Source organism: Loxodonta africana, chromosome 8, assembly GCF_030014295.1.
Source record: "Loxodonta africana isolate mLoxAfr1 chromosome 8, mLoxAfr1.hap2, whole genome shotgun sequence".
Lineage (NCBI taxonomy): Eukaryota > Metazoa > Chordata > Mammalia > Proboscidea > Elephantidae > Loxodonta > Loxodonta africana.
The window spans coordinates 77911258-77933186 of NC_087349.1; positions in this window are offsets into that span (position 1 = coordinate 77911258).

Here is a 21929-nt window from a genome sequence, read left to right on the forward strand (position 1 = left end):
ATAAGAAAACATCCTGAGAATTGGTCTTGACACACTTAGCTCAGCCAGTTTTCAGCTACCAGCTCTTTATAAATCACTCGTGCATTTAGCTCAGTTCAAAGCCTGACAAAGGCTATAGACCTTGCATTTGTGTAAATGTGCAATGCCTCATGCTGTGTTTCATCTTCCCAAACACAAGCCAACCCACCTGTGTTGCCTGTTTTATTTCTTCCAGCTGGTTTCTCATTTGACTTGATTTACTCTCAAGGTTTTCACCTTTATTGACTTATAGAAGAGGGCTGCTCATTTATTTCATAAAGATTATCTTTTTATGGCTGTGCTATTAGGTCAGCAGAACACAAATTTGGTGTTAATTATATTTATTTGGTCTCTGTAGAATAAGATGATGGATTTTATTTTTAAGGAATAATGTACTCCCCAAGAGATGAGAGGAATTCATCTAACTGATGAGGAACTCATGTGGAAAAAGTCCTTTCTTCCACTGCCATTCATCAGAGGTGTTGAGATAAACTGGGATGATGCCATATAACCTACAATCCTGAAAGCTTTTTTTTGTAGTTACACTGAGGAGAGGCTGTTCTGGGAAAACAAACCTTTTGAGGAGAGCTGCAAAAAAAAAAAAAAAAGGAGGAGGTGTGCTCAGTTGTGATCCAAAAATGGAGAGATTAAAGAGAGCTTTGACTTGCATATGCAGTGGCTGGGGGTTCTCTGGTCGTGGACCCACATAGTTTTGTTCTGTCCTGCTCTAGACTGACTCAATGTCTTTCAGTGAAAGTATACCCCACTGAGCAAAGATGGGAAGCTCAGAAAATCCTAACGGGCTATATGCATCTCACTTTTCTTGATCTGTAAAAAGAAGTCAATAATTCATTATCAGTTGGGGCAAGGACTAAACTACTGAAACAAAGAGAATTCAAAATACAATAGTTCTAAAAAGGTAATGTCTTAAATTAGATAGATGTTGATTTCTCTCCTCATGTAATGGTTTTAGGGTAGACATTCCAAGCTCCTCTAAGGTATTCAAGAACACACATTGCTTCTGTCTCCCTGCTTGGTTAAGTTGTAGGTCATTTTCTCCATCTACAAAGGCAAAGTTAGGTCTCAGCCAATCCATCCATCCTGCAAGTAGGGAAAAAAGAAGCAGCCCAGGACAAGCAATTTCCTTTTAAGTAGGTAATAATAAAGTCTGACACATTATTTCTCCTCATATTCCATTGGTGAAAACTTAGTCACATGACTATGGCTAGCCTCACAGGAGGCTGAGAAGTGTATTCTTGCGCTGGGAGCAAGACCTAGCTGTGAGGATTAAATAAGATAATATTTTAAAAGCAGTAAGCACATAATAATATAGAATACTATTGAGTGTCTAGTACTAAATTAATGATGACTTTTTCCTTTCCTCATCAATGCTTTCCTAAAAGAATACCTACTAGCAGAAAGAGAGGAAAAATCAGAAATATGAGGCACAGCTCTAAATATAGACGAGAGGGGGAATGGGAAGAATAGAAGCAGGTCTGGTAACACTTGAAATTTAAATAACTCGTTTCTGAACGGTTTAATTGACTAGTTGCCCCAGTAGTGAGTGAGTATAAAAGAATACCCCTCCCTTTGCCCATTCTTTTATAACATTTTGCATCTAATGATTCTGTAAGAGACCAGGAGCTTTGGGGCTGAGAAGAACAGAGCCAATGATGAAGGTCAGGCATGTACAGACTTCTGTAGGGAACTGAGAAGGATCTGAGGGAAGCAAAATTGTAATGGAGCCAGCAAAGCTCCTTAGAGAGCATTGACTCTAGGAGAAGAAAGGGTTTATCACAAAGAGACAGTCAGCACTGGGTTGGAAGTTTAGAAGGCAGCAACAAATAGGATGGTAACAAACACTTGAACCTGCACTGAATCAGTCATTACAAGGCCCCGGGTCTCCTGTGAGAAGATAGGTGACAGTGGGTAAAAATGTCGATGATGGTAATAATAAGATTACTATACGCTTGGCTCCATTATAAGCACTCTGCATGTACCCTGGTAGGTACTGCTATCATCCTTATTTTTCAGATGGAGGAACTGAGGCACAGATGAATTAAGTAAGTTGTTCACTGGGATTTGAATATAGGCAGTCTGGATTCAAGCCTACACTATTACCTGCTCTACTAATGTGCCTTTCAAGGTGCTTTGAAAGATGAAAGCAACAATATCTTGGGAGCTTAAGCAACTCTCCTAAAGACCTCTAAAAACATGACAGGGATGGGGTGTCATCCATTTTACTTACAGGGACCATGCTTTGTATTTTCATTTCTAACACAGTTCTTTGAGAATTACATGTGTGAGATAATTTCTAGTGTATTGTTCAGCCATTCAGAATTGAAAAACCTAAGGATAATTAGCTTAAGAATGAATTAAATTCTAACTGGAACTTTGTCAGTTGAACAGTTAATGTATAAATTTCCGACAAAAGCAATGTCTGGAGACTGCGATTTCTTTTTCTGTAGCATTAGAACAATCCAAGGATTTGGATGATAACACATGAGAAACGCCTGGGTCATACAATATTCTTTTAAAAAACAGTAAAGTATTACTATGCCTTAAGGTCAGAAAAAAGAAAATTAGGGGACTTGCTTGGCAAAAACAGAAAGTTGTGTGGGCACGTACTGCTATTTGAATAATTATGCCTAATTAAAAAAAAATCAGTTCCATTTGTTATAAGACTCAATTCCATTTTTTAAAAAAGCAAAATAATGTATACTTATTTTTATGACTATAAGGACATATATTAGAATTTATACAGTGATTATTTCTGGTTGATGAAATTATGGACATTGTTATTTTCTTTATATTATTCTAGTATAATTTTCCTTGATGAGGAGAAAATTAGTATAGCAGGTTAGAGGGTGGGAAGAATAGCATTCATACAATTACACCTTTTAAGAGATCTTCTAACTACGTATGTTCCAAAAGCCTTTTCATATTGTCTGTAATCAAAACAATCTAGTATCCTCATTCAGTGATTAGAGGAAGTAGAAACGACACTGGCTGTTTTTTCAAATGTAAATGCAAAGTAAAGAGGTATTCTGTGTCCTCAGACAGTGGGAACAGGATTGGAACCTGTAACTCGTCCATTCAAGTCTTCCAAACTCATGAAAATCATTGTTCACAAAAACATAATGAGTACACAAGACTACCATTTCCTTTGCCATTGTTTCTTTCTTTAATGCTCCCTAGTGCCCCATACTCCTCCAGGAAACAGCTCCCCACTCCTTCCTCTTAATGAACATCAAAAGGCTTAGTAGCCATTTGTGTATTCACCATGTGTTTACTGTAGAGGCTGAAATCAAACCTTGTTTCAAGATCTCAAATAGGAATTCCTGTGGACGTGGCAGGAATCCTCCAGGATATGAAGGGAAAGGCTACCGTATTCATTTTCCACCTTTGGCAAAATTTAATGTAACCAATCTCCAATAAGAAATTTGTCTTTTAAATTTGACTCCGTGTTTCCAGAATAGAATTCATTGTCCCTATGGTTTCTTCAGGTTTCTACAAGTTGGGAGCCCTGGCAATGAAATTTGAGAGCAAACAAGTAGGGGGGAGGGGAAGTAAAATTTCCAGTTATAAATAAGACCTTATTTGGAAAGTCTTACTTCAAAACAGTGTTGCTGTCCTCTCCAGCCCGAGGCTCTGGCTTCATTTCTTACCTTAGCTTTTGCTCTCACCCAAATCTCATTTTTCTTAAATTGGTAGCAATAGCAATTTTGGCAGTACAAAACTCAGTGGGTAATATTGGTTTACAAGCAGAGAACCTGGATCTTCCTGTCCTATCCTACATAAATAGCTTATACTCAATTTATAACCATAGTCTATTCTTGAAGACATAGAAACTCAGAGGTGAGCCTTGTAGTAAATACACAAGATTGTAGTTTCTGGATGGTGACTTTGTTTCCTCCGTCTTTATACTGTTTGGTATTTTGCAAATTTAGATTTTTGGTCGTTTATTTTTTACTTCTGGAAAGGAGAAAATAGTGGGTTTTATGTTAATAAAAAAGTATAAAATATGTACATGTATATTTTGAAAAATATAATTTCCTACTAGCACACAAAGGAAAAGAACCAAAAAAACATTTCAAACAACAATGGTTGAAGTGTAAATTGAGGAAACTTAGCTAATTTTCTAGTTGTAACTTTTGATAAGGTAGGCTTAGACATGGTTCAAACATGTAAGACACCTTAAGATGTGTGGTGGAAAACCTATATCTCATCTTCTGCTTAAAGTTTCATGGGGTTTCCACGATTTCATGCTTGACTGCCTCTTGCTATAGGTACTTTATTTAGTAAAAGTTCTCTACCTCATGGTAAGTTTTAGTCACTAGAAAGGTCTTAATTATCGCAATAGAGGTAGTTTTCAAAGGCCAAGAACTTTTCAACAGCACTAGTCTCATGATGAAATAAATTTGGAATATTTAGAATATACTGATAAAGTATCAGAGCACACACTAGGATCATGACATGTCCACCCCAATAATTTCTCAGAGAAAATGTCATTGAAAATGTGTTAACAGAGGCCACAGACAGAGATTTCAACCTTTTCAAAGGTTTCAAAAACAAATACAGTTAAGAAATTTTTTAAATAATTTATTTCATTTTTTGTTGCCGTTGAGAATATAAACAGCAGAACATACATCAATTAAACAGTTTCTACTTGTACAATTTCCCCCACGTGTCTGTCAGTTTGTCATACTATGGGGGCTTGCTCGTTGCTCTGATGCTGGAAGCTATGCCACTGGTGTTATAAAGTATTATAATGACATGTGCAAAGAGCTGGAGATGGAAAACCAAAAGGGAAGAACACACTTGGTGTTTCTCAAGCTGAAAGAACTGGAGAAAAAATTCAAGCCTTGAGCTGCAATAGTGAAAGATTCTATTGGGAAAATATTAAACAACATGGGAAGCATCAAAAAAAGATGGAAGGAATACACAATCATTGTACCAAAAAGAATTAGTCTATGTTCAACCATCTCAAGAGGTAGCATATGATCAGGAATCGATGGTGCTGAAGAAGAAGCCCAAGCTGTACTGAAGGTATTAGTGAAAAAAAGGCTTTAGAAATTGACGGAATATCAAGTGAGATGTTTTTGCAAACAGATGCAGCTCTGGAAGTGCTCACTCATCTATGCCAAGAAATTTGGAAGACAGCTATCTGGCCAATCAACTGGAAGAAAGCAATATTTATGCCTATTCCCAAGAAAGGTGATCCAACCAAATGCAGAAATTATTAAACAATATCATTAATGTCACAGGCAAGCAAAATTTTGCTGAAGATTATCCAAAAGTGGCTGCAGCAGTATGTTGATGGGGAACTGCCAGAGATTCAGGCCGGATTCAGAAGAGGACGTGGAATCAGGGATATCATTGCTGATGTCAGATGGATCCTGGCTGAAAGCAGAGAATACCAGAAGGATGCTTACCTGGGTTTTATTGACTATGAAAAGGCATTTGACTGTGTGGATCATAACAAATTATAGATAACATTGCAAAGAATGGGAATTCCAGAACACTTAATTGTGCTCATGAGGAACCTGTACATAGATCAAGAGGCAGTTGTTTGGACAGAGCAAGGGGGTACTGAGTGGCTTGAAGTCAGGAAAGGAGTGTGTCAGGGTTGTATCCTTTCACCATACCTATTCAATCTGTATGCTGAACAAATAATTTGAGAAGCTGGATTATATGAAGAAGAGCAGGACATCAGAACTGAAGGAAGGCTCATTAACAGTCTGCATTATGCAGATGACATAACCTTGTTTGCTGAAAGTGAATAGGACTTGATGCACTTACTGATGAAGATCAAAGACCACAGCCTTCAGTATGGATTACACCTCAACATAAAGGAAACAAAAATCCTCACAACTGGACCAATAAGCCACATCATGATAAACAGAGAAAAGATTGAAGTTGTCAAGGGTTTCATTTTACTTGGATCCACAATCTACACTCATGGAAGCAGCAGTCAAGAAATCATTTCATTGGGCAGATCCGCTGTAAAGGACCTCTTTAAAGTGTTGAAAAGCAAGGATGTCACCTTGAAGACTAAGGTGCGCCTGACCCAAGCCATGATATTTTCAATCTCATCATATGCATGGGAAAGCTGGACAATGACTAAGAAAGACCGAAGTATTAACACCTTTGAATTGTGGTGTTGGTGAAGAATATCGAATATACCATGGATTGCTTTTTGTTTGCCAAAAGAACAAACAAATCTCCCTTGGAAGAAGTACAACCAGAATGCTCCCTAGAAGCAAGGATGGCAAGACTACATCTTACATACTTTGAACATATTGTCAGGAGGGATCAGTCTCTGGAGAAGGACATCATGCTTACTGAAGTAGAGGGTCAGCAAAAAAGGAGGAAGACCCGCAATGAGATGGATTGACACAGTGGCTGCAACAATGGGCTCAAGCATAACAATTGTAAGGATGGTGCAGGATGAGGCACCGTTTTGTTCTGTGGTACATAGGGTCACTCTGAGTCAGAACTGACTCGACAGCACCTAATAATGACAACAACAACTTGTACAATTTTGTGATATTGATTACACTTTTCAAGTTGTGCAACAATTCTCACCTTCCTTTTCCAAATTGTTTCTCCACCTTAACATAACCTCACTGCACCCTAAGTTTTCTTTTGTCCTATTGACAAATTACTGTTGCCAGTTTGATCCCATATAGATAGTTCTTAAAACAGCAAAATGCTCAAGGCAGACATTCTTTACTAAGTAACCAAACTATTGTTTGGTTTAAAGAAGAATTAACTTTGGGGGTTCATCCTGCCTCTGTTGCTCGAGAAAATCTAGATTTAGGAGAATTTTAAATTCTGTTTTCATTTTCCCTCTTTTGATCAAGTTTCTTCCCTAGAATCTTTGATCAAAATGTCCGGTAATAGTAGCTGGGCACCATCCAATTCTTCTGGTGTCGTGGCAAGGAAGCCATTGTTCTTGGAAGCAAAAAGCCACACATTACATTTCCTTCTCCTATTCTCGATTCTTTTTCTTCTGTTATTCCAGGCAAATAGAGACCAATTATTATACCTTGGATACCCGCTTGCAAGCTTTTAAGACTCCAAACACTATGAAATGAACTAGGAAGTGGAGCAGAAGCACTAAACACGATAGTAGGCCAATTAACTGGAATGTTCCATGAAATCATGACCATAAACCTCCAAACAAAGAAACCAAACCCCATGAGATGTTTGGTTGTATATAAGTAGTCTCAGCAGCTATTCTTTTATTTTTATTTTTTATTGTAAAAATATATATATATCACCCAACATTTGCTATTCAATTTTTTATAGGTGTACAACTTATTGACATCAGTTATCTTAATCAGCTGTGCAACTGTACCCTTAATCGATGCGATTTTTCCAGCACCATAAACCAAAAACTCAGTGCTCCATAAGCACTAACTCTCCCTTTGCCCTTCCCTCCCACCCCTGGTAAACAACTAATAAACTTTGGTCTCTATATATTTGCCTGTTCTTGTCCTTTTATATAAGTGAGGTCATACAATATTTGTCCTTTTGTGATTGACTTATTTCACTCAGCATAATGTCTTCAAGCTCCATCCATGTTGTAGCATGTATCAAGACTTCATTCCTCTTTCTGACTGAATGGCATTCCATTGCATGAATGTCCACATTCTGTTTATCCACTCATTTGTTGATGGGCATTTAGGTTGGCTCCACGTTTTGGCTTTTATGAATAATTCTGCAATGGACATTGGGGTACATCAGTTAAGAAATTTTTAATTTGATTTAAATTTTTATTTCAGCAATGGAACTGGGTCAAAGCAAATAACCATAAGAACAGATGTCAGTGGAAGTCTTGGACTTTGAACATGAGATATCCTTACAAAGATCAAGATCCTTTCAAAACCACCACTGCCTAATAATATAAATCCTAATTGGCATTTAGACGGGAATTTTGGAATTGACCATTGCAGAGGCAGAATTCTGAGAATGACCTGTACAGAAGACAGTCAAAGTATACATTCTTCAGATAGATTTAACCACAGAGGACAGAGCAGAATCACACTGTGTTCTACACATAGAGCATCTGCATGCGTACTCCAAGAAGATGATTCACTTGACTATTGTAGAGATAAATTCAAGAGTACAGAACAACAGAAAAGGTCATATTTTGAAGGTACTTATTACAATTACTGTGTGCCTGTAGATGGTAGAGGTGGAGAGAAAGACAGAGAGCGTTATGATTTACCATCAAGAAAAAAACTATAATCGGTGACAAGTAGTTCACTTTAAAAACTACCAATTTTTTTGTAGGTGCCTCCTTTTTTATTTGTAATGGGCCAAAAGTCATGTCAAAATAAATAAGTCATATGTCAAAAGACAACTTGTGTAATCATAACATTATCCATATCATGTGTTGCTCTTTCAATTTTTTTTTTTTTTGTAAGAGTATTTATAAATATCCCTAAGGAAATTGGAAATGTGGAGTAGTGATAGTTGTTGCTTTTTCCAAACTGGAAACCTGAAATCTATTGATTCATTCATTCTATTTGTAGTCTTTATATGCTAATAAATTGCATTTCTGGTTGCAACCTTGTAATAAAAAAATTAAAAAAACTCTTACCTCCAAATTAGTTAAAAATTTCCCTAATTCCAAATGTTACATTTTTCTTTCAAAAAAAATGTTCAAGGGCATCATGAGTGCCCTGAAATCCTTTGAGTGTGTCTTGAGAGGAAAGAAAAGCTTGTAATGTTGATGAATAGCCTGTTTGGGTCCTGCAGGATAACTAAAGGGACTGATGAGTTTGGTAGATAACCCTCCATCGCTCAGATCTTGATGGAGTGTTACTCTTCCATTCCTATAGGAACCCTATCTCTGGCATGCCCTCAAACCCATCAGATTATAAAACACAAATTGTAAACCCTAAAGTAAACTGTAGACTTTAGTTAATAACAATGCACCAATATTATTTCATCAGTTGTAACAAATGTACCATAAACCAAAAAACCCAAACCCACTGCTGTCGAGTCGATTCCAACTTATAGCGACCCTATAGGACAGAGTAAAACTGCCCAATAGAGTTTCCAAGGAGCACCTGGTGGATTCAAACTGCCGACCTCTCGGTTAGCAGCCATAGCACTTAACCACTACGCCCCCAGGATTTCCATAGGGATGCAAAATGTTAATAATAGGAGAAACAGTGCAGAAGGAAGGGGTACGTAGGAACTCTCTGTACTTTCTACATAACTTTTCTGTCAACCTAACACTACTCTAAAAATATATATTAAAGAATGAGCATGGGCTCTGCATCAGAGACACTTATAAACCAAAACCAAACCAATTGCCATTGAATCAATTCTGACTCATGGTGACCCCATGTGTGTCAGAGTAGAACTGTGCTCCATAGGGTTTTCAATGGCTGATTTTTCAGAAGTAGATTTCCAGGCCTTTCTTCTAAGACACCTCTGGGTGGACTTGAACCTCCAACATTTGAGTTAGCAGCTGAGAACTTTAACCATTTGCACCACCCAGGGAATCCAAAGAGGCTTATACTTAGGTTCATCTCAGCTCTTCTATTTACTAGCCATATGACCTTGAATGAATTACCCTCTCTTACTCTCAGGTTCCTCATCTGCTATATGAGGGTAGTAATATTTACTTCTTAGCTGTTAAAGGAATTCAATGAAATGTAACATATAAATTGCCTTGCACAATTTCCAGAACATGGGAAGCATCTAAAAAATAGTAGCAATTCTAATAATGTCCAAGAGAAAGCTTCCACTTTATTCGATATTGGCATGTCCAAAATGTCAGTTGACTTTTTCATGCTGTCTTGTAAGTGCATTCATTCTGTGGAAGGCCTACTCAGTAAATAATAGTTGTAATAATGAATAAATAAATGAAGTACATTCTAGACAGTGAGTTTCTCTTCATTTTATAAACTTTAAGAAAGCTCCCTCTTTTCCATTCCTTTTGTACGTAAATTAATTGCAGTTTTATTATAATCCCCATATTTTTGTTAAATTGAGAAATACCAATAAATTCAGATAACCAAAACAATAGCAAAAACAAAAAAACAAACCCATTGCCATCCAGTCGATTCCGACTCATAGCAACCCTAAAGGACAGAGTAGAACTGCCCCATAGGATTTACAAGGAGCGACTGGTGAATTTGAAGTGCTGACCTTTTGGTTAGCAGCTGAGCTCTTAACCACTGCACCACCAGGGCTCCAAATTCAGGTTAAATCAGGTTAGTTATAACTAAATCCTGATTTTCCTTCCTCTTGCCCTTTCTTTCTTTTCCATCTTCTTGTAATTTAAACTTCCCACATCTTAGAGTGTGAAATGAGTTCCCAATTTTTCCACAGCTTCAATAAACAGGGTGGAAAATGTTTTAATGGAAACTGCTTGAACCAATGAATTTTACTGGCTTCTCCACGTCCTCCTGAAGATTTTCAGATTTAGCTCTTCTTTCCCTCATGTGTCCTTAGCCCCCAGTCCCACCTCTGAGTTGGAACTTGTCTTTGCAATGTTGAAAGAGCTATTAAACGATAGCAATGCTATTTTGCTGCTAACATTAATTTTACATCGTTCTTTCACGCAACTCTCCCTCATTGTTCTTATTTTGTTTGTTGTTTGTCTTGAAATCAGGACTCCTCAAATATCTCTTACTCCCTAGTGCCTGGAAATTCTTTCTATCCCAATATGTACCCAGTTTTTAAAGTGTTTTACCTATATTTAAACCTTACTAAAAGGTTTTTCTAAAGAAGTTGTACCCTGGAGACGCTATATTTTTGCCAGAATCTAGGTTTTGTTTTTAATATATCAGGGGTATGACTTGCGAGTTTTCCTTTATCTGTGAGAGAAAGTTGACCTTTTGTGCTAATTCCACTTCCTGGTGAGTCAGCCTTCTTTCTCTTGGACTCGCCTCCCTGCTCAGTGCCAACAACTTCTCACATTCCACTGATTCAGCAGCACCTACCTTTCCTACTCAGGCTCCTTTTCAAATCCCATCACTGACCCAGTGACTTATTTGTGTGACCAGTTAATTAATATTTCAAAATCTTTGTTTCTACACATGAAAAATGAAAATCACAAGTATATATAATTCATCTTATTAAAACCAAAAAATCCATTGCTGTCCAGTCAATTCCTATTCATAGCAACTCTATAGGACAGAGTAGGACTGCCCCAGAGGGTTTCCAAGGAGCAGCTGGTGGATTCCAACTGCTGAACCTTTGGTTAGCAGCCCAGCTCTTAACCACTGCACCACCAGGGCTAGGGCATATTAAATGAAAAATGCAAATTATGGTTAATATAAAATGATAACCTTTTCCAGGAAGGAGTTAAAAGTGAAAGAGTATTCATTTTATCACAAAAATTCAACTTCCAGGCAGCTACAAAGAGATAGAAATTTCATTTTATCTTATTTTTTTCCTCCAAAAATTTGGCCAGAAATTATCCAGGCTCTTTTTTTTTTTCCAATAAAAAAAATAGTAGAATGAAAGGATTTAGAAGTAAATTTTCTTAAGACTTTTTAAAGCTTACTTAGGGGATTTGGAATGGAGAGGCAGAAGCTATAACGTAATTGATTCATTTATTGAGCAAATGTTTATTGAGACCCTTCAGAGCTAGATCACTGTTTCTGGACAGAAAGGAAATATCCCTCCAGGACAAGGTTTTCTCACTTGGCAGAGGTCAGGACTCTAAGCAACAGATCACACGTAGGTTTTCATAAGCTAAACGGAGGATCTGACATCTCTGTTCACTGATTGCAGGACCTGAGCTAAGCTATTTTACAAAGGATAATAGGAGCTGACCTTTCCATAGTTACAAGACTACAATTTCAGTAGGATAAAGCAGTGATTTCACATTCTCCTCAGCTGAGATTTTTATTTTTTAAATAAAGTCTGCCTTTGAAATAGGTTTCAGGATCAATGTCGATAATCCTTCATGCTTTTCTACTTCCTTTTAGTCCTAGAATTATCTAGATTTTTCTTTTCTGTCATTATGACTGCAAAATACTTGAATAAAACATCTAGTATATCAGCCTTTTACAGGACTACATGTCTCCATTCTACCAACCTTTTTTTTTTAAATAGGAATATGTAGTCTAGAATTAATGAGTATTTATAAGGTTAGAAAAAGGTCTTGTTACAGTTCCAACAGAATAAAAAGCCCATTGCTATCGAGCCAATTCCGACCTATAGCAATTTCGCCCTATAGGGTTTCCAAGTAGCAGCTGGTGGATTTGAACTACTGACCTCCTGGTTAGCAGCTGTATTACCTAACCACTGCTCCCACCAGAACAGCAGCATATAAACAATTAATGAGATCAGTATTTTCACCTATAATGCTCCACCCCTGAAAAACAAAATTTTCCTCCAAGTGACCACAATTTCATTTTTTGAACCCATGCTTTATTAAGTTACTTTACATGGTTGCAATTCATTTGACTTATGAATCATGTATTTATCCCTCATGAGTACTTAAATTTGTTTTAAAGCTTGGCTTTATGGTACAATTAAATTAATGGGATATTGCAAATTTTTATGGTTGTAAATTACAGTACTATTTTGAAAGTATAAATAATACTTAGGGAAAGTGGTATAGTTTCATAGGAAAAGTACTGGCTTGAGTTAGGAGACCTGGATTCTAGTTCCAGTTTTTCCACTTACTAGCTGTGTGAACTCAGTCAAATTATTTACATTTCTTAAATTCAATTCCTCATCTTAAAATAGTAAAGTTAGGCCCTTTGAATGCTAAAATTCTAAAATGACAGAGAAAATCACTTTTCCCTTTCAAACGAAAGTAACCAGCTATTTAAGTACACTGACTAATAAAGTTCTTATTAGGGTTAAAGTTCTTTGCATTTTTAATAATATTCTGTTTAATACAGAAAAACGTAAGAATTCAAAGCAGCCCATAATCTCACTGCTTGGATAACTACTTCTAATGAAATAAAGGCACAGGGTAAAATAATAACAATAACTATGGTAATAAAGAACCAAACATTGTTTTTGTTTGTTATGTGCCATCGAGATGGTTCTGACTCACAACAACCTTATGTACAAAAGAACGAAACACTGCCTGGTTCTGTGTCATCCTCACAAACATTGTTATGCTTGAGCCCGTTGTCGCAGCCACTGTATCAATCCATCTCATTGAAGGTCTTCCTCTTTTTAGCTGACCCTCTACTTTACCAAGCATGACGTCCATCTCCAGGGACTGGTCCATCCTGATAACATGCCCAAAGTATGTGAGATAAAGTCTCGTCATCCTTGCTCCCAAGAAGCATTCTGGTTGTACTTCTTCCAAGACAGATTTATTTGTTCTTCTGGCAGTCCATGATATATTCAATATTCTTCGCCAACACCATAATTCAAATGCATCAAATTCTTCGGTCTTTCTTATTCATTGCCAAGCTTTCACCAGCATATGAGGCAACTGAAAATACCATGGCTTGAGTCAGGCACATCTTAGTCATCAAAGTGACATCTTTGCTTTTAAACACTTTAAAGAGGTCTTTTGCAGCCGATTTGCTCAGTGCAATGCAAAATATTGTAGAAAATGAATAAAATGAAAATTTAAAGTCTTCATCTCTATTCCCAATGGTCCCCATTTCATACTCTGGGAGGTAAACATTGTTAATATTTTCCTGTGAACCCTTTAAAAATTATGGCATACTAGGAGACATATGTGTTGCTTGACTATTTGCTAATACATGCACATACTACCACAAAACTATATGCATATAATAGTTTAAAAGAAATCAGGATTTTAGAAAACATTTTTATAACATTACAGAACAGAGCAAAGACCATTTGCTGAGATTTGTTTAAAATGCTAATGTATGACTTTAAGTATTGCTTTTCCTGTCCTTATTATAGATGATAAGCACTAAGACACATTTTAGAACAGGCCCTGGGATTTTCTGAGACGGGTTTTTAAAATAGGTGTGAGGAGCGCCTGGGGGATTAGGATTTTAAGCAGTTTTGAATATTGTGTTCATTTATTACTACAAATTAAATGAGCTGTATGTGATTATTTTTCTTCAGCAAATACTTATCATCCCCCAAAGTTAAATAAAACATTTAAAGAACAGTTCAAATAGCCAAAAGTGGAGCAAGTTTACTGGGGTCTGAGCACAACACCACCAATTTAATAGACACATCTCTTAGGAAGGTCACAAGTTTTCCCCTGAAAGGGCAGTACAGTTTCCTGAAGACCTGGGTGGGAACAATAGCACCATCTGTTCTGGAAAACTGACTCAAATTAATCATATTTAGGGCAAGAAGAGCAAGCATTCTTCTATATTTGTGGGTAGCCCAAAACGTACTTATGGAACAGTTGTTTGGGGCAAATTTATAGGGTTCCTGGAGATTATAGTCAAAATTTACGATCGCAAATTTACAGGGTTCCTGGAGGTTATAGTCAAAATTCATGATGGCAAGTTGAGTTCAATATTTGACCTGAAGGAAGTTGAAGTCACCAATATTTAGTAACTGCAAGATTCACATTCTCAGAGCCAAAAGTAAATGAAACTTTCCTAATGTAAAGAAGTAAAGAGAGAAGTACTAGTACAGGGGAGTCCCTGGGAGGCTCAGGTGGTTAACACGGTCAGCTGCTAACCCAGAGGTTGTCGGTTCAAGTCCACCCAGAGGTACATTTGGAAAAATCAGCCATTGAAAATTCTGTGGAGCATAGCTCTACCCTGACACACATGGAATCACGTGAGTCGAAACTGACTCATTGGCAGCTGATATTGGTACCAGTTAAGAGACTCCCAAAAGTCATTTCTTCAGTCAAAATATCGGTCAACAATCACAATAATTGTATAAGGAACATCATCTTTAAACACAGAGAAGACCTCTGTTTGTGTATATTAAAGATCACCAATAAACAAGAAAGCTTCTGCAAAAGGGCCCATCCGCCCATATATTCATAAATACATTGTAGCATCATGTCGTGGTTAGAGCGCAGACTCCATAGAGCCAGGTTTTCTATGTTTAAATTCCAACTCTGTCCCTCACTGGCTGTGGTAATCTCTGGTAGGCTCAATCTCTTTATGTGAAAAATGGGAATGATAATCACACGTGTTTTACTGGATTGTGATGGAGACTAAAGTTAATACATGTAAAACACTTGCCCAACACATAGTGAGTGCTATGACATATTAGTTATTATTTTTATTTTTAGTCATTGGATCAACACGAAGAGCATAGAAAATGTTCAAATAAAGACAACAAAAGTATTTTAAGTTGAAAAATAATTTACTCGAGCAATGCCGTCACTGAGGTAATAAAAAAAAAAGAGGTAATACACAGCCCAAAATGAAAATGAAAAAAAAAAAAAAATGAGTTCTAAAAGATTAGTATTCTGCATTTACATCCAAAAATACACACAAGATATTTTAAATTTTCTGTAAAGGCTTATAGTTGTGAGCTTAAAAACTCTTCATGTATGAATATATTTTTGTGTAGAGATTGTATGCATACAGATAAAAGATTTAGACTAAAAGAGAAATTGTTAAATTAATTTAAAAAATAAATTTCACAGCTTTTTCTGTGACTCCCTTAATGAGAAGACAGCAGGAAGACAATGAGAAAGGATCAAACAAATGTTGGTTTCCTGTGAAATATGCCAAACTTTTATAGCGTCATTAGAATAGATTTCCATTTGGGGTTCCACGGTTTAAAAGTAAATGGGGCATTTGGATCCAGAAGAGAGCAGAGATGATTAAAGAGTTGGAAAACCAGGCTTAAGAGGAAGGGGTCACAGAAATGATGTTGGTTGGCCAGGGGAAGAGAAGGCTGCGGGCGACTTAATTACAGTCTCCGTATATAATGTGCCATATAAAGGGGTCGAGAACAGATGTTGTTCCCCAATGAAAACAGAACAAGATGGAATGGGCGTCCTTTGGCTCTGACTTGATAAAAATCTTTTTTGACTATAAAGAGTTGTTGAGCAGCTAAACCTTTGTTCATTCAACAAAAATTTATTCATTTCCATCTCTGTTTTGAGCTGAGGGTTAATTAATAGAAAATAATTCACATATAGTTATATTTTGGAGTCTCTACGTGGTGTAAACAGTTACCATGCTCTGCTGCTAATGGAAAGATTTGCAGTTCAAATCTACCCAGAGGAGCCTCAGAAGAAAGGCCTAGTAATCTATGTCTGAAAAATCAGCCACTGAAAACCCTATGAAGCAGTGTTCAACCTGACACACATTGGTTCACCATGAATCAGGATATAGACTCCACTGCAATTGGTTTTATAGACATATTTAGTGGGATTTTTCCTTTGCCACAGGTTTGGGCTTGCAGTAGATTTGTTGACTTATGCACAGTTGACCATCCTGAATTGCCCCTTATGTTGCATGAGGATGCAAGTTTTCTGAGGACACGCCCTCTTGTTGATACTCCACCCACTGAAATGGGGAAAGGGGAATCAGCAGTAAAATTTTGTGGGATGCACTGGAGGGGTATGGGAAAGGATTTGAAAGAGAGGGAAGCAGAGTGGATCTTCCAGTTCAGGGAACTATGCAATGGGAAGGCTCCCCTTGCAGGCCACAATGTCCCCAAGAACTCACCTAGGAGGACTCTTTCATTAGAAGTCCCATGAGAAAGCCACCATGTGGAGGCCTGCCACCGGAAGACACTAATAACCATTCTTCGATTAGCTAGAGAAACAACAGCAAAGACAAATGACACAGAGGCTGCTGGTGTGATGTTAGGAATAAGATGTTGAGGTGCTGCCGGGGTAAGTGATGCTGTAAGATAAAGACAATTGGCTATTATTCTGTCAGTCAAGAAGCTACTAATTCGTGCTTCTTGCTATGAACTATTGTTCCAAGGCTCTAAAACATTTGGAGGTTTCTTCTCGCATTTGCATCAGCCAGGAGAAAACTAAATTATAATTCACCTAGTTTTTGCCTTAAGTGTATTTGTTGCATTTTAATGATTTGAAACTTGATAATCAAACCATCTTATTCACTGTTACTCAGAATGTTCACGTCTGTCAGTTTTTTGTACTGTGGTGACTTGCGTGTTACTGTGATGCTGGAAGCTATGCCACCAGTATTTCAAACACCAGCAGGGTCACACATGGTGGACAGGTTTTAGTGAAGCTTCCAGGCTAAGACAGACTAGGAAGAAGGGCATGGTGGTCTACTTCTAAAAAAAACTGGCCAGTGAAAACCTTATGAAGAGCAGTAGGACACTGCCTGATATAGTGCCGGAAGATGAGGTCCCCAGGTTGGAAGGCAGTCAAAAGATGACTCAGGAAGGGCTGCCTCCTCAAAGTAGAGTCGACCTTAATGACGTGGTTAGAGTCAAACTTTTGAGATGTTCATTTCCTGATGTGGCACAACTCAAAATGAGAAGAAACAGCTACAAACATCCATTAATAATTGGAATGTGGAATATGTGAAGTATGAATCTAGGAAAATTGGAAGTCGTCAAAAATGAAATGGAGCGCATAAACATTGATATTCTAGGCATTAGTGAGCTTAAATGGACTGGTATTGGCCGTTTTGAATCGGACAATCATACAGTCTACTGTTAGGTATCACAACTTGGAGAGGAATGGAGTTGCATTCATTGTCAAAAGGAATATTTCAAGATCTACCCTGAAGTGCAACGCTGTTAGTGATAGGACAATATCCTCACACCTACAAGGAACACCAGTTAATACGACTATTATTCAAATTTACACACCAACCACTAAAGCCAAAGATGAGGAAATCTAAGGTTTTTACCAACTTCTGCAGTCTGAAATTGATCAAACATGCAATCAAGGTGCATTTTGGAGGTCCCATATATATAGGACCGGGCAGTATTTCATTCTGTTGTACATGGAGTTGGAACTGACTCGATGGCACCTAACAACAAACAACAACAACATTACTCAGAATATATGAGTAAACAAAATACAGTGTTTTTCTTCATGTCAAGCTACAGCAGTTGTCACACTCTCACCAGCATACATTGTTAGTGGTTATACTGGATGTTGTGGTGTGCTACTCAGGTCTCTTGCTTAGGGCTGAGGCACATATTCCCCCACGTGCCAGTGGTGCTAGCTGCTGACAGTTCAGAGCTGATTCCTCTCTTGGAATCTCCCTGAGTTGGAGGGAGCCACTTCACCAGAGTTTATCCCCCTCACTGGGTGTATCTAGCATCCAGCAGCTGATTGGTACAGGGTGAAAGGCTTGGCCGCTTGCCTCAGTCTGAGATATCTCTAAAGGGCCATCCATTCCAGAGCTCCCCATGAAAATGGCTGAGGACTTTGTTGCAATTTCTCCTGCTTCCTGCACTTTCTGCCAGTATTGTTCCTGAGAGCACACCCCAATAAACTCCTTTCACGCAAATCCCTTGTCTCAGAGTTTCAATTCTGAGAAAGTTTAGCCTAAGATAGGTGTGTGTATGTAGGAAGTAAGCAACAAATTGCATGATACTGGAATCTGTGCCACTGGTATTTCAAGCACCAGCAGGCCGACCCATGCTGAATGGGTTCCAGTGGTGCTTCCAGGCTAAAACAGACTAAAAAGAAAGGCCTGGTGATCTAATTTCAAAGATTAGCTGACTAAAACCTCATGGATAACAAAAGAATATATTGTTGATCAAAACAACAATATATTGTTGTTAGGTGCCATGGAGTCAGTTTAGGCTCTTAGAGGCCCTATGTACATCAGAACAAAACACTGCCCTGTCCTGTGCCATCATAACAACGGTTGCTATGTTTGATCCCATTGTTGCAGTCCCTGTGTCAATCCATCTCACTGAGGGTCTTCCTCTTTCTCATTGACTCTACTAAGCATGATATCCTTCTCCAGGGACTGATCCCTCCTGATAACATGTCCAAAGTACATGAGATGAAGTCCCGCCATCCTGCTTCGAAGGAGCATTCTGGCTATACTCCTTCCTAGACAAATTTGTTCATTCTTTTGGTAGTGCATGGTATATTCAATATCCTTTGCCAGCACCACAATTCAAATGCATCAATTCTTCTTCTGGCTTCCTTATTCATTGTCCAGTTTTTGCACGCACATGAGGTGATTGAAAATACTGTGGCTTGGGTCAGGCATACCTTAGTCCTCAAGGTGATGTCTTTGCTTTTTAACACTTTAAAGAGGTTTTTTGCAGCAGATTTGCCCAATGTGATGTTGTCCAATATAGTGCTAGAAAACAAGCCCCTATGTTGGAAGGCACTTAAAACACACAATGGCTGCAACAATGAACTTGAGCATACCAGTGATGATGAAGATGGCGCAGGACCTGGCAACATTTTGTTGTTGTACTCGGATTGGAGTCAAATGGACAGCAATTAACAACAACCACCAACAAATGAATGATCCATGGAGGATTAATATTTTGGGTCAAAAAAAATTACTATCATATAAATTTCTAAAATGCAAGTGGTTCTCACCTCTATCCTCCACTTCAATCCCATTAATGTTACGATTAATTATATGACTTAAATTAGGAAGGTAGGAGACAAGTCAATTTATTTGCCCACAAACAAATCTCCTGCTGCCATCCGCCACCAGGTTCCACCCCCAACCAGGGGGAAATGCAGTGAAGTTACCATTAGATTAAATAGTATCACCACCAAATACATGATCTCCTTCTCACCCAGTATTTCCACAGCTGTGTCTATGAAACAATCGATGACGCATCTCACATAGGAGAAAAGGAAAGGAGTTGCAAACTGACTTATCAAAGGTACCTGAAAAAAGTTATTCCTTTTATTATATAACAAGATATAGAGATTTTATAGTATATATTTTATTATTTGGTTTTAAAATCTTTCCTTAGAATATGTTGTCTCTTTTATTATAATGGCCAACTGTGAAAAATGTGGTTCTGATACACTGTTCTGGCTTGAGTAATGCTGAGAAAAATTTCAGAAATAGCATCCAGACACATTTTCCCATGTAAATGTCACTGGTGAAGGAACCTTCTAATGCATAATTTGGAACAGGTGGGAAATAATTTTAGGCAAGTTAATTAAGGAAGTTGTCTTAGGTTGGATTCTCCCAAAAAGTACATCCTGAGACACTGATTTGAATCCATGTAGTTTGTTTGCGAAGGAGCCCTGGTGGCTCAGTTTCTAAGTGCTTGCTCAGCTGGTAACTGAAAGGTCAGCGGTTTGAACCCACTGGTGGCTGCATGGGAGAAAGATGTGGCTATCTCCTTCTGTAAAAATCACAGTCTAGGAAGCCCTATAGGGCAGTTCTAATCTGTCTTGCAGAGTCACTATGAGTCGACCTATAAAAACAACACATAAACATAACAGTTTGTTCGGGAGGTGAGCTTAGGAGGAACGGGAAGGTAAGTGGGGAAGTAAGTTAGGAAGAAAGGAACCTAATGAAGGTCACCACTCTAGGCGACTAAGGTCCAATCCCCCTAGTTAGAACATACTTTAGAGTTTCCCACCTAAGACATGAGGTAGCTGGAATATTTATCTAGAAACTCCTATTCATCACCGACTGAGGGCTACTTCCAGAGTGTTCACACCTAAGAACATACAGCCTTCCCCCCGCCCACACACACACACATGGCCCATGCTTGCCCATGGCCAGAGAAAGCACTCAGGCAGAAAGTTGCAAGAATTTGCATTAAGGAGCTAAATTATGGACACTGAAGGAATGGGGCACCAACATCATCTACTACCTGTAAAAAAAAAACCCATGGCCATCAAGTCAATTCTGACTCATAATGACCCTATAGGAGTAGAACTGTCCCATAGGGTTTCCAAGGAGCAGCTGGTAGATTAGAACTGCCAACCTTTTGGTTAGCAGCCTGAGCTCTTCACCACTGTGCCACCAGATGTTATGAAATACCTTGCCTAAAAGCCTGTCATGGATTGAATGTGTCCCCCCAGAATATGTGTTAACTTGGTTAGACCATGATTCCCAGAATTGTGTGATTGTCCTCCATTTTGCGATTCTAATTTTCCTATGTGTTATAAATCTTGGCCTGTGGTTATTGAAACAAGATTGGATTATGTTAAAGAGGATTAGGATGGGATAGTAACACCCTTACTAAGGTCATATCCCTGATCCATTGTAAAGGGAGTTTCCCCGGGGTGTGGCCTGCACCATCTTTTTTCTTAAAAGAGATAAAAGGAAAGGGAAACTAGATGGTGGGGGGTGGGGGGGGACCTCATACCACCAAGAAAGCAGCAACTGGGAGCAGAGCACGTCCTTTGGACCCAGGGTGCCTGTGCAGAGAAGCTTCTAGTCCAGGGGAAGATTGATGACAAAGACCTTCCTCCAGAGCCAACAGACAGAGAAACCCATCCCCTGGAGCTGATGCCCTGAATTTGGACTTGTAGCCTACTAGACTATGAGAGAATAAATTTATCTTTGTTAAAGCCATCCACTTGTGGTATTTCTGTTATAGCAGATGCCTGAGACATAATTTGAAAATAGATAGGCCTCTGAATAAAACCAAAAAACCCATTGCCATCGAGTTAATTCTGACTCCTGGTGACCGTTATGAGGCCTCTGAATAGATGACTTTAAAGTCCCTGTGTGGTGCAAACAGTTAACTGCTTGGCTGCTAACCAAAACGTTAGCAGTTTGAGTCCACCCAGATGTGCCTTGAAAGAAAGGCCTAGCATTCTAGTTTCAAAAAATTCCATGGAAAACCCTATTGGCCAAAGTTCTACTCTGACACACATGGGGTCTTTCAATACAGTCTTTTCGGGAAATGATAGAGAAGGTGATTATCAGATGTATTACAATTCTAAGACTCCAAGATTCTAAGAAAATCCCAACACCACTGAGATGCAAAAAATAATAAAAAAAACCCATCACAATCGAGTCAATCTTAACTCATAGCAACCCTATAAAGCAGACCATTATTTAGTCACAAAGAATTTTATCAAAAAGTTACATTCAGAAGTGAATGTTTATAAA